Consider the following 17,558-nt stretch of genomic DNA (forward strand, 5'->3'; position numbering starts at 1 on the left):
CCCACTCAGCCACTGATGCACCCACTCACAGACCCACTCAATCACTGATGCACCCACACACAGACCATTGAGACCTTCACGCACCCACTTACAAATCCACTCACTTTCATGCACCCAGTCACAGACCCACACAGACACTAACACATCCACTCATAGACCCACTCAGACCCTCATGAACCCACTCACAGATCCATTCAGACCCTCATTCACCCACTCAGAAATCCACTCAGACACTCATACATCCACTGTTGCATCCCCTCATGCACCCACTTACAGACCCACTCAGACCCTCACACACCCATTCACAGTTCCACACGGACACTGACACATCCACTCACAGTCCCACTCAGACACTAATGCACCCACTCACAGACCCATTCAGACACTCACGCACAAATCCACCCAGACCCTCACACACCCACTGATAGACCCATTCAAACCCAGCGCCTTGAGACACTACCGGGTGAGTAGTGCGCTTAAGAAATTTGATTGATTGATTGACTGACCCACTCACAGGCCCACTGAGACACTCAAACACCCACTCTTAGACCACTCACAGTCTCATGCACCCAGCCACAGACCCATTCAGACACTGACTTACCCACTCACCGACCCACTCAGATCCTCTCACACCCAGTCACAGACCTACTCTGAACCTCACACACCCAGTCAGAAACCCACTCAGACACTCACGATCCCACTCACAGACCCACTCAGACACTGATGCACCCACTCACCGACCCACTCAGATCCTCACACACCCACTTACAGACCCACTCTCACACTGACACATCCACTCACAGACCCACTCAGACACTGACCCACCTACTCACTGACCCACTCAGACCCTCATGCTCCCACTCTCAGGCCCACACAAACACGGACACAACCACTCACAGACCCACTCAGCCACAGATGCACCCACTCACAGACCCACTCAAACATTGACACACCCACTCAGAGACCCACATAGTCCCTCATCTACCCACGCACAGACCCATTGAGATCCTCACAGACCCACTCACAAATCCACTCAAACTCTTGCACCCAGTCACAGACCCACACAAACACTGACACATCCACTTGCAGACACTTAGACCCTCATGCACACACTCACAGACCCATTCAGACCCTCATGCACCCACTCACAAATCCACTCAGACCCTCATGCACCCACTCACAGACACTGTCTCACCCACTCATGGACCCACTCAGACTCTCACACACCTATTCACAGACCCACACTGACATATCCACACACAGACCCACTCAAACACTGATAAACCCACTCACAGACCCAGTGAGACACTGATGCACTCACACACAGACCCAGTGAGATACTCAGACACCCATAAACAGATGACTCAGAGGCTCATGCACCCACTCATAGACCCACTGAGACACTGACACACTGATGCATGCACTTTCACACCCGACAGAGACTTTCACAGCCACTCTCACCCCAGATACACCCTCTTATACCTATTCTCACTCCCAGAGAGATAGGCTGAGGCCAACTCCCTTCAGCCATGCGCGGCTGTGGTTGGATTAATGTATGGTAATGAAAATGACTATACATTTTTTAAAAAAATAGAAATTCACTGAAAAAAAAACAAAGCTAACAGGGATGTTATAGTAGGAAATAGGATTAAAAAAAACTTGGAAATTTCTGGAAAAATTGAAAGGTTACAGGGATGTTAAAGTTAGGTTCTGAATTTACTTCCACAAAACCAGAGACATTCAGCAGTTATAGTTACCTGAGCTAACTATAACTTGCACCCCTGTAATGCACTTCATATGAAATCACATATTACATCACTCATGACATACTCAGTGACAAAGGTGCCCTTGGCCTCGGGGAATGGGGTCCCTGGGCCTGATAAAGCTTGGTGAGGGGGGCTGCACACCCCTCTCCCCATAGAATTTGTCTCCAGGGGTTGCTGCCCCTCTCCGCTTTTTGTTCAATTTGGCCCATGGTGGTGGGGTCCCTGGCACCTATTAAGGTTCAGGAGGCCAGGCCCTGTGGCCAACCTCAAAGTGTGTGGTTGGCTGCCTGCGGGGAGATGGAAGGAGGGCCTGGGCAAAACCAGTCCTTGTGGCTACCCTCTGCTGAGCATGGCTGGGGTAGGCTTTACTTATTGTAAGAAAATATTATTTTACAGATATATTCACTGAAAAAAGGTTTGGTGGTTATAGGGGGTTGGTCACAGGGCCTGGCCGCAGGCCCTGCAGGCATCTGCCAAGACACACGGCCGAACGCTGTGTAAAGTAGTGGTTGGATTAATTTACAGTAATGAAAATTACTTTACGTTTAAAAAAAGACATAGAAATCAATGCAAATAAGCCCCGGGAAGGTGGCGGTCCTCGGGGCATCAAAATACTCTTCTGTATCAGGTCCAATTAGTTTACTGTAATTTAACCTTTAGTACCTGTGGCACAGAGCAGCAGTTAGTCTTGTAAACTTAAGGAAACAAGTGCAAACCATTTATCAGTATCAAAAAGAAATGCAGCACAAAATATCCGACTCCAATTTATAAAAATGGAGCATATTTTTATATTAAAATTCACACCAAAATGACACAAAGCTGCTATTCCCTTGTAAAATAGAATAGAACAAAGGTATTCGTAAAGTGCATTGTTATCCAGAAGAAATCATTCTACATACTACATATATCTGACCTCACTGACATTTGGTACATTCGTTTTTAGCATATGCAGATTACTTATTTTGTCAGCCACCCAGATAGGCCTATATAAGCAACTAAGCAGAATGCAATATTTTAATGTAGTAAACAATCTCCACATTAATTTTACGGAAACCAAGGTGATGCCCTTTGGACGGCGGAGCTCCAATTTCATTTGGACAATAGGTGTTACTAAGTTAGATGAGGTTCCACAATGTGCATAACTGGGAGTTATGATTGACTAAAACCTAAAATGGAAAAACATGTTGAGAAGATAAGTAGTAGAATTTTAAGTGTAACTGGGGCAATAAAGAGGTTCTCAGTGGTGTGTGGGGGCGAGGCAATGGTGCTACTTTAGACATTTCAAAGGCCAAGATTATCTCTCTTCTTTAATATTGGGCCTTAGTTTGGAGTCGTAAAATAATGTAAAAGATTGGATACAATTTTTAAAAGAAAAATCTATCAAAAGACTCTTTAATTTAAGGCAGTCAACATCACAGTGCCAAATGTTTAGAATTTGGTTTTACTTCTTTGGTGGCCGTGGTTAATAATATAATTCTTTTTTTCTTAGATTGCAAGGAAGTAACACTTTAAAAATAAGTATTAATAACACCTTGGCGACGAATATGCCGGAGGCATTGTTGTCTTAAGGTTCAATTATGAGACTGCTGTCTAAATATAATCTTCCTGCATTGGGGTTCTTAATAAAAATGCACTGATTAGCTCGAAAGGTAGAAATAAAGTAGACTGTCTGCTCCACAATACGAAGCCTGCAGCAATATACAAGCACAATAACTATACTATAGGAACCTGTACCTCTTCAAGGCAATGTTATGTTGATCATAATATGCGAGTCTGGGAGAAGTATTTTTGTATGCGTTTTAGGCTTCTAATATCTTCCTTTTAAAGTGTTCGACGGCGCTTGGACTTCAATGGGTCAAACTCACAGTATGTGTAGGATGTGTAAACTAGACTATGAGTCAATTGAATATGTTGTTTATGTCCATCTTTGTTAGAGGCTCGGAAGAAATACCTCAAGCACAGTTTAAGGCAGAAGTTATCAGAACTGTTTCAGAGACATTAATATTCTGTTATAGAAGCAATGCGCGAAAATGGGTAGCACATATGGTAAGATTTATTAGCCAGGCTTTCAGGTGGGAAAAAGGTTGTCAGATTGCCGATAGAGACAGGGATTAATGCATTCGTTTTCAATTTTGCATTTCACGTATCTGTTTTAACGTAGTCATGATAAATAAACTTTTTGTATGTTTTGATTTTATCTGTGTAAAATACTGTAAAGAGTTTTAACTAAAGTTAAACAATAAATTCTTAATTCATCGATTTTCTCCCCTTTAACATCCCCACCTAAGGTGAATAAATCAAAGCCAGCGCTCGAATAGGATGGATTAGATCAAGCGATTGCACTGTTCATCTGAGGCTGCTCCAATCTGAGAGATCTTAAAAGTTTTACTGCCTTTAGATCTAAGTCTAAAGGCAGGAATAAGCAGTAAATTGGCATTTGTTGATCTAAGAGCTCTTTGGGCTCTGTAATGTATGAAAGATATTTCGGGCCAGTAAGATGGAAGGCTACAAAAACTAAAACCATAGATTTAAAAAGAACCCGCTTGTGAAAGAGCAACCAGTGCAATTTTCTAAGCCCTTGAGAGACAGAGTTTTTGAGGAGGAGCTTAAGAACTAGCCTTGCTGCTGCATTTTGAACCACTTGAAGTCAATGGAGTAATTGCTTAGCTTTGCCTAAGTAAATACTGTTAAAGGGAATGTGTGCACAGGCGACAGTTTTCCTAGCTGCTACAGGGAGAATTAAAAAAAAAAAAAAAAAAGTTATGTAGTGGTAGCCTTGAATGTGAGGGTATTGGCCAAAGTCAAAGATTCAGGCAGACGCAATGGAGTGATAGTCTGATGCAAGGGTAGGATTGGTTCCGATTAAACTTTTACCTTCCCACTTATAAACCTTTTTGGTTCTTTTCTTTGTTGACAGGTCTCATTTGCTGGGATCTCTGCAGCTTGGATCAGATGTTGGGTTTGACATCAGCAGACAGGCAAAGTCCAGTGGTCCAGTATGTGCCTTGGTTCTCGACTGGAGTTGAAGGAAACTCACAAACCAGCAAAACTTTTCAGTGGGTACAATTTGAAATCAGCAGCTCAGGGGAGCTTTGATGACGATGGGGAACTGAGTAGCTGCATTATGGTGGCCTCTGGTTCTTTTTCAAAACCATTACCTTTGAATATTAGGCTCACAACGTACGGTTCTTTTGAGGAGAAAGAGTACACTCTAGCACAGACCAACGGTCTAGGACATGGAGGCCACCTCTTGGGAGCTAGGAATCAGTCTTCTGGGCTGCACCTGCAGTGCCCAGTGCAAACCCAGTTATAACTGATCAGCTGGGCACTTTGCATGTGCAGGGCTTCTTTAGCTTTTGAGTTTCTGAAGCATAACAGGAAGCTAGCCAACTAGCCCTTAGAGTCCACTCACTGGCCCTTGGCAGTAGTGAGAGCAGACTTGTGGTGTCTCTCCCACAACTTTATAGCAGGAACAGTCTTCTATTTCTGTAGTCCTGCCTTTGTACAGCAGGTTCCATCTTTCTTGGTACAGTCTTTCTTTGTGAGGTCTCCAGATGCAGCAGGTGCAGACCTCCTTCTGATCTTTCCAAGTCAGTAGTATTCTGAGGCTGTTTCCATGGTTACCACTTTTATGCCAGTTATGAGTTTGTGGATGGGGAGGACTCCTCGACCAAAGGAGGTAAAATTAACATGGGCAACCCTACCCACTCTTAAATCATTTAGGGGGGGGTTGTTGCTAAACAATCCAACAATGCATCTCTGTGCCCTAATCTAAGATGTCACAACCTTTCTGAGTTATCGGCACACCTCTGAGGTGTGTTCAGTATAATGTGCAACTCCTCCTAGAAAATGGGTTCTGCAGTGTGTTTCCGCCTCTGGAATAAATGCCGGCCTGTCTACCTAGATATGCGAGAGGGTAGGCTACAGTGTGACTCATGCTTGCCTGTGACTGGTGGCTGTCACTTTGAAGCCTGACCATCTGTGGCCACAGCCCTCTGGCCATCCTGTCAGGAAAAGGTCACACCTCCTCCCATTAACAGGCCCTTTTCCAGAAAGCCATTCACACCTCTTGGCAGGAGGGCAGCAGGCTGTCTCAGGTGACAACTGTTGTAGTGAATCAGAGATTATCAGAACTTTGGGCAAGAAAGTTGTGGCTTTGTAAAGTCATCTTTATATTAAGAGTTACTTTAAAGCTGACTTTTGCACTATGTCTTGCTGAAGCTAAATCACCTAAGAAGACAGTAGCTCCTCCTTGGGCATACAATGCTGCTATTGAACAATATTGAGGCCCCAAAAACTGTCATGGTGGAGAAGGTAATCAAGGCGTTAAAAGCATAGCAGTGATCATTATCATTGCTGTTAGACTTGGCATTCTCTAACTTTTTGCCTCTGTTTCCCAGGTTGTTGATGTGTGCTGGACTCTATTTTTGATACTCTGGGCACTTTACGACTGCTAACCTGTGCTAAAGTGCAAGTGCTCCTATGTAAAATGTACGTGTAATTGGCTTTCAACGATTGGAATATTTGACTTGGCATAAGTCCCTAGTACAGTTCAATAGAGATGCCCAAAGCCTGTAAACTAGAGGTGCCCAGGGCCTGTAAATCAAATTCTTCTAGTGGGCCTGCAGCACTGGTTGTGCCACCCACATGAGTAGCCCTGTAAACATAGTTCAGACCTGCCACTGCAGTGTCTGAGTGTGCAGTTTTATACTGCCAAATTCGACTTGGGAAGTGTACCCACGTGCCATGCCTGAACCTTCACTTTTTCGCAATGTAAGGCACTCCTAAGGTAGGCCCTAGGTAGCCCCATGGGCAGAGTGCAGTGTATGTTTAAGGTGGGACATATACTAGTGTGTCAAATTTGGTTTTCACTGATGCAGGGCCTATCTCTCTCATAAGTTAACATAGGGGCTGCCTTTAAATATTATTAAAGTGCAAATTCCCTTTGGCAGCAGATAGAAATGTGGAGTTTAGGGTCTCTGAACTAACAAATTAAAGATACATCTTTTAGTAAAGGTTGTTTTTAAATTGTGTGTTTGAAAATGCCACTTTTAGAAAGTAGGCATTTTCTTGTTTAAACCATTCTGTGACTCTGCCTGTTTGTGGATTCCCTATCTGGGTCAGTTTGACAGTTGGGCTGTTTGCACCTTTCCTCTAGACAGTGACACAAAGGGAGCTGAGGTGTAGCCTGCATACCCTGATGCGCCATTTGGACTGGAGGGGAAGGAAGGAGTGGTCACTTACACCTGATTGGGCTGTACTTGCCCTCACACAATGAAGTCTCCAACCCCCTGGAAGAGACTTTTCTTTGAAGTTTGCCTACTTCAAAGGCAGAAAGGGGTTTAGGTAGTGGACCCAAAACCGCTGAAAATTAGATCACTTCTGGATTCAACAGGAACCTCTGCCAAGGCGAAGAGCTGAAGAGCTGAGGAGAAGTATTGCCCCTGCCTGTGACTGTGCTTTGTTGGGCTGTCCTGCAGTTACTGCTTCTGCCTGTGAAAAGGGACAAAGAATAGAGTTTGTGGTATATTACAGCTTGAGAAGAATCTCCAAGGGCTTGGACTGAGCTTGCCCCCTGTTCTGAAGTGTCAGGCTCATCAAAGACTTTCTCTTCCAGCACCTGGACTCTCTGTTGAGACTCCTGCCCTCACAAGTGGTGCCCTATTCAGTTCCTGGGCCCTTGAAAGGAGAAGCTGGTGAAAAACCAAGGGAACCGACTTAGGGCGACTGTGGACTGATGGCGCTGCCGAATCCTGTGATGCCGCCGTTGCAGCCCCGCCGAAGTCTGCGACTCAGTAGAAGTCACTGCACTACGTAGTGACCGCTGGATATTGACTCTGTCTGAAGTACGCAGATTAAACGCTTCACACCCACGCTGCCTCACCTCCACCACTCCGCAGCAAGGACCCAACGCTTCTTTGCGACGCCTCTGCTCCTTCGTCCTGCAGCACCAGAACCGACACTGCCTCGGATCCAGCGACGACGTGATCCCCAACTCCATGCACCGGCTTGTTGTCACGTTTAACTAAGGTCCTGTAACTGGGGGGTCTGAATGACTCTGTGACCGGAGCCCCTGGCGTTGGATTGTTGGGAATGACTCCATCCCGATGCCGTGATATTACCTTATCGAAGCATTTGTGTTTCTAAGCTCTATTTTTTAGTTTAATCTTTAAAAATTCATAACTTGACTTGTGTATGTTGGATTTTTGTGGTTATGGTCTTGGTCTTGTTTTGCTTAGATAAATATTGGCTATTTTTCTAAACCTGTGTTGAGTCATTTGGTAGTGTATTTCCTGTATTACTGTGTGTGTTGGTACAAATACTTTACAAATTGTCTCTGAAGTTAAGCCTCCCTGCTCGTGCCAAGCTACCAAGAGGATGAGCGGGGTTAACTGAGTGTGATTCTCCTTTACCCTGACTAGAATGAGTGTATTTGCTTGGACAGGGGGTACAATGTCCCAGGGGTAACCTGACTGCCAACCAAAGACCGCATTTCAAACAATTGCTTATTCCGCTGCACTGTGGTTCTGCAGACAGGGGTGGGGGAGCACCGTTCACCCAGACTGTGTTTAAGTAACTCTGTGAGTAGTTGCTGGTTCTAGCCTCACCTCAGCTGAGAGCTTACGTGAATCTGTGCTCAAGAACTTGCTGGATTGCTAACGATAACCCAATTTCTATATTCTGTCGTATGCATCCTTATAACTACACGCAAATCCTGACAGCCACAGATCGATGCAGCAGCTGGTCTAAGTAGCCTGAACTCTGCTGCAGTGCGCAGCTCCCACCTTCCCCCTCTGTCTTTGTTGCACTTGCTTGCAACAATCCACTGTTCTAACTCACTGAGGCAGCTGCGGTCAGGCAGGGGCGTGCGACGGAGGAGTCACATCGCTTCTACACAGCCATATACGTGGTTAGTGCTTACCTAGTCTCGAACCTAGGGACAGGCTAGGGGAGTGGTGTTGTGTAACCTTACGTGAGTGTTTGCTACACAAGTGTCTTGGTTACTTCCTGTGATAGAGCGCAATCACCGGCTGTAGGAAGTTGGCTCTGTATGTACTATTTCAAAGTAAGAAATAGCATGCACAGAGTCCAAGGGTTCCCCTTTGAGGTAAGATAGTGGCAAAAAGAGATAATTCTAATGCTCTATTTTGTGGTAGTGTGGTCGAGCAGTAGGCTTATCAGAGGGTAGTGTTAAGCATTTGTTGTACATACACACAGGCAATAAATGAGGAACACACACTCAAAGACAATTCCAGGCCAATAGGTTTTTGTATAGAAAAATATATTTTCTTAGTTTATTTTAAGAACCACAGGTTCAAGATTTACACACAATACTTTAAATGAAAGGTATTTCACTCAGGTATCTTAGGAACTTTGAATCAACACAATAACATGTACAGTTTTGGCAAAAATGGCAATAAGCTATTTTAAAACTAGACACTGCAAAATTCAACAGTTCCTGGGGGAGGTAAGTATTTGTTAGTTTTTCAGGTAAGTAAAGCACTTACAGGGTTCAAAGTTGGGTCCAAGGTAGCCCACCGTTGGGGGTTCAGAGCAACCCCAAAGTTACCACACCAGCAGCTCAGGGCCGGTCAGGTGCAGAGGTCAAAGTGGTGCCCAAAACGCATAGGCTTCAATGGAGAAGGGGGTGCCCCGGTTCCAGTCTGCCAGCAGGTAAGTACCCGCGACTTCGGAGGGCTGACCAGGGGGGTTATGTGGGACACTGGGGGGGACACAAGTCAGCACAAAAAGTACACCCTCATCAGCACAGGGTCAGCCGGGTGCAGAGTGCAAACAGGCATCGGGTTTGCAATAGGTTTCAATGGGAGACCCAGGAGTCTCTTCAGCGAAGCAGGCAGGCAAGGGGGGGGGGGCTCCTCGCGGTAGCCACCACCTGGGAAAGGGAGAGGGCCACCTGGGGGTCGCTCCTGCACTGGAGGTCGGATCCTTCAGGTCCTGGGGGCTGCGGGTGCAGTGTCTTTACCATGCGTCGGGTTCTTGGAAGCAGGCAGTCGCGGTCGGGGGAGCCTCTGGATTCCCTCTGCAGGCGTTGCTGGGACGGTTCAGGGGGGTCAACTCTGGCTACTCACAGGGTCACAGTCGCCGGGGAGTCCTCCCTGTAGTGTTGTTTCTCTGCAGGTCGAGCTGGGGACGTCGGGTGCAGAGTGGAAAGTCTCACGCTTCCGGCGGGAAACGTGGAGTCCTTTTAAAGTTGTTTCTTTGTTGCAAGTTTTGGTTTCTTTGGAACAGGGCCGCTGTCCTCAGGAGTTCTTTGTCCTTTTAGATGCAGGGTAGTCCTCTGAGGCTTCAGAGGTCGCTGGATCCTGTGGAGCGCGTCACTGTGCAGTTTCTCTTGAAGGGGGGAGACAGAGCAGTTGGTGTCTCCGTATTCTCTGCAGGGCTTCAGGTCAGCAGTCCTTCTTCATCTTAGGTTGCAGGAATCTAGTTTCCTCGGTTCTGGGGAGCCCCTAAATACTGAATTAAGGGGTGTATTTAGGTCTGGGAGGGCAGTAGCCAATGGCTACTGTCCTTGAGGGTGGCTACACCCTCTTTGTGCCTCCTCCCTGAGGGGAGGGGGGCACATCCCTATTCCTATTGGGGGAGTCCTCCAAAATCAAGATGGAGGATTTCTAAAGGCAGGGGTCACCTCCGCTCAGGACACCTTAGGGGCTGTCCTGACTGTGGGTGACTCCTCCTTGTTTTTCTCATTATCTCTCCTGGACTTGCTGCCAAACGTTGGGGCTGTGCCCAGGGGGCGGGCATCTCCACTAGCTGGAGTGCCCTGGGGCATTGTAACACAAAGCCTGAGCCTTTGAGGCTCACTGCTAGGTGTTACAGTTCCAGCAGGGGGAGGTGTGAAGCACCTCCACCCAGAGCAGGCTTTCTTTCTGTCCTCAGAGAGCACAAAGGCTCTCACCACATGGGGTCAGAAACTTGTCTCTCAGCAGCAGGCTGGCACAGACCAGTCAGTCCTGCACTGAACAATTGGGTAAAATACAGGGGGCATCTCTAAGATGCCCTCTGTGTGCATTTTTTAATAAATCCAACACTGGCATCAGTTTGGGTTTATTATTCTGAGAAGTTTGATACCAAACTTCCCAGTATTCAGTGTAGCCATTATGGAGCTGTGGAGTTCGTTTTTGACAGACTCCCAGACCATATACTCTTATGGCTACCTTGCACTTACAATGTCTAAGGTTTTGCTTAGACACTGTAGGGGCATAGTGCTCATGCACCTATGCCCTCACCTGTGGTATAGTGCACCCTGCCTTAGGGCTGTAGGGCCTGCTAGAGGGGTGACTTACCTATGCCACAGGCAGTGAGGGTTTGGCATGGTACCCTGAGGAGAGTGCCATGTCGACTTAGTCATTTTCTCCCCACCAGCACACACAAGCTGGCAAGCAGTGTGTCTGTGCTGAGTGAGGGGTTCCTAGGGTGGCATAAGACATGCTGCAGCCCTTAGAGACCTTCCCTGGCATCAGGGCCCTTGGTACCAGGGGTACCAGTTACAAGGGACTTACCTGGGTGCCAGGGTTGTGCCAATTGTGGAGACAATGGTACATTTTAGGTGAAAGAAAACTGGTGCTGGGGCCTGGTTAGCAGGGTCCCAGCACACTTCTCAGTCAAGTAAGCATCAGTATCAGGCAAAAAGTGGGGGCTAATTGCAACAGGGTGCCAATTCCTTACACAAGCCCCCCCCCCCCCCCCCAGCACACAGGCCAGGAGATTCAGCCAAAGCTGGGAGAGTCTTCCTAGTCTGTCAGGGAAGGAAGAGTAGAGGAAATAGGCTGGTTTGTTGCAGGGCCTACTCTGCCTTACATCCTCCTGTTCAGGTCATTCCCTCTGGGGAACTGATCCACTTCCACAGCGATAGGACCTAGTCTGAATTGCCTCTTGTCTGTGCTTTTAATGTCGTCACCCATTCTCTCTATTTTGGGGTTAGAGGTATCCACCTCTGCTAATCTTATCTTAGCCAGGGTCACCCCTAGCTTACCCAAAGAGGTTACCCAGAGCTGGAGTAACCCCACCATGACCAAACGAGTCATGGGGCCTAACTTGCTATTTGGCATGGGGTCAGACCACCATGCCAAGGATAGTGCAGCCATAAAGGCTAACACCCAGCAGAGGCCACTGACAGCTGTCAGTGCCCAGAACCACACCTTTAGCTCTTCACCTACAAGGGAAGGAGCTAAGTTACAGGCTTCTTTGGGTTCAGGGTGCCTGTCTGCTGTGTAAAAGTGGGGGGTTACTACATCTTGTAGTAAACACCCTTCTTCCACTCTTTCTTCTGTTAACTGAGGAGCCACCCACTCAGGTTTAACAGTTTCCTGACTAGCCAGGACTTCTTGTGGGTCAGGTTGGACTTTACCAGTGCCACTTTTGGAGTTCTCCCCTACTGGAGCAGAATCTCCTTGGCTTGCTGGAACCTTGGCTAAAGGCTGTCCACCTTTCCTACATTCTTTTCTTTACCTTTTTTTCTGGGGCCTACTTGCAGTTACTGCAGGAGTAGCACCTCCAGAATCCTTGGGAGAGGACTGGCACAGGACCAGTTCCTCTCTTGGGCTCTGACTAACCTCTGTGTAGTCATTTGCAAGGAGGCAATCAAAGTGGAGGTCTGTACTGACTACCACCCTTCTCCAGCTAAAAGTCCCACCCACTTCCATGGGCACAAAAGCCACAGGCCTATCAGTGACCCTGTCTGGGCTAACTCTTACTCTGGCAGTCTCACCTGGGATGTACTGGGTGGAGAACACTAGCCTGTCATGCACAATAGTGTGACTGGCACAAGTGTCTCTCAGGGCAGTGGCTGGGATTCCATTCACCAGTAGGTGGTGGAAGTGTCTACTTCCCCCTGGAATCTCCAACTCACCTGTTGGGCCCTTTTTCCAGTTGAAGGCTATGAAGACCTCTTCATCTGAGGAGTCATCCCCAATGGCTACACTGGTCACCCCTGGGATTTTGCTAGGGGGTTTGTTTTTGGGACAAGAAGTGTCCTTGGTGTGGTGCCCTGTCGGTCTACAGTTTTGGCACCATGCCTTTGTGGCATCCCAGTTCTTATCCTGGTACCCACCTTTGTTTTGGGTTGTGTCTTGGGGCCCACCCACCTGGTCTGTTTTTTGGGGGCCTACAGAGGTTTCTTTTTCCTTATTTCTAGTGTCACCCACATTCTCCTGGGGAGGCTTTGTAACCCCTTTCTTTTGGTCACCCCCAGTGGAAGTTTTGGTTACCCTAGTCTTGACCCAGTGGTCTGCCTTCTTTCCCAATTCTTGGGGAGAAATTGGACCTAGGTCCACCAGATACTGATGCAACTTTTCATTGAAGCAGTTACTTAAAATGTGTTCTTTCATAAACAAATTATAAAGCCCAACATAGTCATGCACTTCATTTCCAGTTACCCAACCATCCAGTGTTTTCACTGAGTAGTCTACAAAATCAACCCAGGTCTGGCTCGAGGATTTTTGAGCCCCCCGAACCTAATCCTGTACTCCTCAGTGGAGAATCCAAAGCCCTCAATCAGGGTAGCCTTCATGAGGTCATAAGATTCTACATCTTTACCAGAGAGTGTGAGGAGTCTATCCCTACACTTTCCAGTGAACATTTCCCAAAGGAGAGCACCCCAGTGAGATCTGTTTACTTTTCTGGTTGCACAAGCCCTCTCAAAAGCTGTGAACCATTTGGTGATGTCATCACCATCTTCATATTTTGTTACAATCCCTTTGGGGATCTTTAGCATGTCAGGAGTATCTCTGACCCTATTTAAATTGCTGCCACCATTGATGGGAGGTAAGCCCATCTCTTGTCTTTCCCTTTCTATGGCTAGGAGCTGTCTCTCCAAAGCCAGTCTTTTGGCCATCCTGTCTAACAGGAGGTCATCTTCATTGAGGCTGTCCTCAATGCTTCTAGAGCTGTTGGACTCTCCTGTGAGAGAAGCAACATCTCTTACTATCACTTCTGGAGTCAGGGTTGGAGAAACCCTGGTCTCCCTAACTAGGACTGAAGGGGGGAAATTCTCCTCCACATCACTAGCTTCCCCACCTGTAAGGGTATCTTCAGAGGGGTTGTCTATAGCAAACTCTGCCAAGAGCTCCTGGAGATGTGCTTTGGTAGGGTTTGATCCAGTTTTTATCTTTTTGATTTTACAGAGAGTCCTTAACTCTGACATCCTAAGATGCAGGTAAAGGGTGAGGTTGAGCTCTACCACCATCTCTTCTGCAGAAGACATTATTTCTCTAAAAGTTGGGATACTTTTTTAAGAATCTAAAACTATCTCTAGAACTTAATCCAAACTTTTAAACTCTAAAAGAAATGCTAACAGGGACTAACACATGGCCCTAGCAGGACTTTTTAAAAATTTAGAAAAATAGCTCAAATTTCAAAAATCAGTTTCTAATGACAATTTTTGGAATTTAGTCGTGTGATCAGGTATTGGCTGAGTAGTCCAGCAAATGCAAAATCTTGTACCACACCGCTGATTCACCAATGTAGGAAGTTGGCTCTGTATGTACTATTTCAAAGTAAGAAATAGTATGCACAGAGTCCAAGGGTTTCCCTTAGAGGTAAGATAGTGGCAAAAAGAGATAATTCTAATGCTCTATTTTGTGATAGTGTGGTCGAACAGTAGGCTTATCAGAGGGTAGTGTTAAGCATTTATTGTACACACACAGGCAATACATGAGGAACACACACTCAAAGACTTACTCCAGGCCAATAGGTCTTTATTTTGAAAAATATATTTTCTTAGTTTATTTTAAGAACCACAGGTTCAAGATTTACACACAATACTTTAAATGAAAGGTATTTCACTCAGGTATCGTAGGAACTTTGAATCAACACAATAACATGTACAGTTTTGGCAAAAATGGCAATAAGCTATTTTAAAACTAGACACTGCAAAATTCAACAGTTCCTGGGGGAGGTAAGTATTTGTTAGTTTTTCAGGTAAGTAAAGCACTTACAGGGTTCAAAGTTGGGTCCATGGTAGCCCACCGTTGGGGGTTCAGAGCAACCCCAAAGTTACCACACCAGCAGCTCAGGGCCGGTCAGGTGCAGAGGTCAAAGTGGTGCCCAAAACGCTTAGGCTTCAATGGAGAAGGGGGTGCCCCGGTTCCAGTCTGCCAGCAGGTAAGTACCCACGACTTGGGAGGGCAGACCAGGGGGGTTTTGTAGGGCACCGGGGGGGGACACAATTCAGCACAAAAAGTACACCCTCAGCAGCACAGGGGCGGCCGGGTGCAGAGTGCAAACAGGCGTCGGGTTTGCAATAGGTTTCAATGGGAGACCCGTGGGTCTCTTCAGCGAAGCAGGCAGGCAAGGGGGGAGCTCCTCGGGGTAGCCACCACCTGGGCAAGGGAGAGGGCCACCTGGCGGTCACTCCTGCACTGGAGGTCGGATCCTTCAGTTCCTGGGGGCTGCGGGTGCAGTGTCTTTACCAGGTGTCGGGTTCTTGGAAGCAGGCAGTCGCGGTCAGGGGGAGCCTCTGGATTCCCTCTGCAGACGTCACTGGGGGGGGCTCAGGGGTGTCAACTCTGGCAACTCACAGGGTCGCAGTCGCTGGGGAGTCCTCCCTGTAGTGTTGTTTCTCCGCAGGTCGAGCTGGGGGCATCGGGTGCAGAGGGGAAAGTCTCACACTTCCGGCGGGAAACGTGGAGTCCTTTTAAAGTTGTTTCTTTGTTGCAAGTTTTGGTTTCTTTGGAACAGGGCTGCTGTCCTCGGGAGTTCTTGGTCCTTTTAGATGCAGGGTAGTCCTCTGAGGCTTCAGAGGTCGCTGGACCCTGTGGAGCTTGTCGCTGTGCAGTTTCTCTTGAAGTGGGGAGACAGGCCGGTAGGGCTGGTGCCAAATTAATTGGTGTCTCCGTCTTCTCTGCAGGACTTCAGGTCAGCAGTCCTTCTTCATCTTAGGTTGCAGGAATCTAGTTTCCTCGGTTCTGGGGAGCCCCTAAATACTGAATTTAGGGGTGTGTTTAGGTCTGGGAGGGCAGTAGCCAATGGCTACTGTACTTGAGGGTGGCTACACCCTCTTTGTGCCTCCTCCCTGAGGGGAGGGGGGCACATCCCTATTCCTATTGGGGGAATCCTCCAAAACCAAGATGAGGATTTCTAAAGGCAGGGGTCACCTCAGCTCAGGACACCTTAGGGGCTGTCCTGACTGGTGGGTGACTCCTCCTTGTTTTTCTCATTATCTCTCCTGGACTTGCCGCCAAAAGTGGGGGCTGTGTCCAGGGGGCGGGCATCTCCACTAGGTGGAGTGCCCTGGGGCATTGTAACACGAAGCCTGAGCCTTTGAGGCTCACTGCTAGGTGTTACAGTTCCTGCAGGGGGGAGGTGTGAAGCACCTCCACCCAGAGCAGGCTTTGTTTATGTCCTCAGAGAGCACAAAAGCTCTCACCACATGGGGTCAGAAACCCATCTCTCAGCAGCAGGCTGGCACAGACCAGTCAGTCCTGCACTGAATAACTGTGTAAAATACAGGGGGCATCTCTAAGATGCCCTCTGTGTGCATTTTCTAATACATCCAACACTGGCATCAGTGTGGGTTTATTATTTTGAGAAGTTTGATACCAAACTTCCCAGTATTCAGTGTAGCCATTATGGAGCTGTGGAGTTCGTTTTTGACAGACTCCCAGACCATATACTCTTATGGCTACCCTGCCCTTACAATGTCTAAGGTTTTGCTTAGACACTGTAGGGGCATAGTGCTCATGCACCTATGCCCTCACCTGTGGTATAGTGCACCCTGCCTTAGGGCTGTAGGGCCTGCTTGAGTGGTGACTTACCTATGCCACAGGCAGTGTGAGGTTGGCATGGCACCCTGAGGGGAGTGCCATGTCGACTTAGTCATTTTCTCCCCACCAGCACACACAAGCTGGCAAGCAGTGTGTCTGTGCTGAGTGAGGGGTCCCTATGGTGGCATAAGACATGCTGCATCCCTTAGAGACCTTCCCTGGCATCAGGGCCCTTGGTACCAGGGGTACCAGTTACAAGGGACTTACCTGGGTGCCAGAGTTGTGCCAATTGTGGAGACAATGGTACATTTTAGGTGAAAGAACACTGGTGCTGGGGCCTGGTTAGAAGGGTCCCAGCACACTTCTCAGTCAAGTCAGCATCAGTATCAGGCAAAAAGTGGGGGGTAATTGCAACATGAGCCATTTCCTTACACCCGCTCTACAATTGTGCTGCCTCTCGTTGTGTGATGAAGAAGCTTTATACTAGGTGCAGACCCACTGAAGTGAGTGATGTTCAGCTCCTTAAACCGAAGCAAGGGAAACCAGTGGCAACAGTTCCTGATAGGAGCATACGGGACAGGCTGTGCTACAGTGAGGATCTATTGTTCCTACCCACAAAGACACGACAAGCCCAGCTGTTACGCTTGGCCGCAAGCAGAGCATCCATCAGAAAATAAGATAGTCTGCGGCTGCGTCAGCAATTGTGGTGACCACTGATATCACAGAACACAAAGACATACGGAGCTGTGTGAGCCCTATGTGTACGAGTCAAGGTTGTATGACTTAACCATATTTACATAAACACACTTACCTTAATATACTTACCTTTCGTTGCAAAGGCAATGAGTGGTAAAGGCATTGTGTGCTAAAGGATGTGTGTTAAACACTTGTGGTGGTAAAGGCAGTATTGTAAACGCTGTCTCCCCGAATGAAAAGCTCCCACAGGATACTTCCTACAGATCCGTGTGCCACTTGCTCCATGGCTTGTAGGCTTCAGCCAGCTCCGAGGCTATACACATCATCCTGATGTTAGTTCATACCTTTATGGAGATTGGTCGCTTTGTTCCTC

Source organism: Pleurodeles waltl, chromosome 3_1 (assembly GCF_031143425.1).
Source record: "Pleurodeles waltl isolate 20211129_DDA chromosome 3_1, aPleWal1.hap1.20221129, whole genome shotgun sequence".
In the NCBI taxonomy this organism is placed as follows: domain Eukaryota; kingdom Metazoa; phylum Chordata; class Amphibia; order Caudata; family Salamandridae; genus Pleurodeles; species Pleurodeles waltl.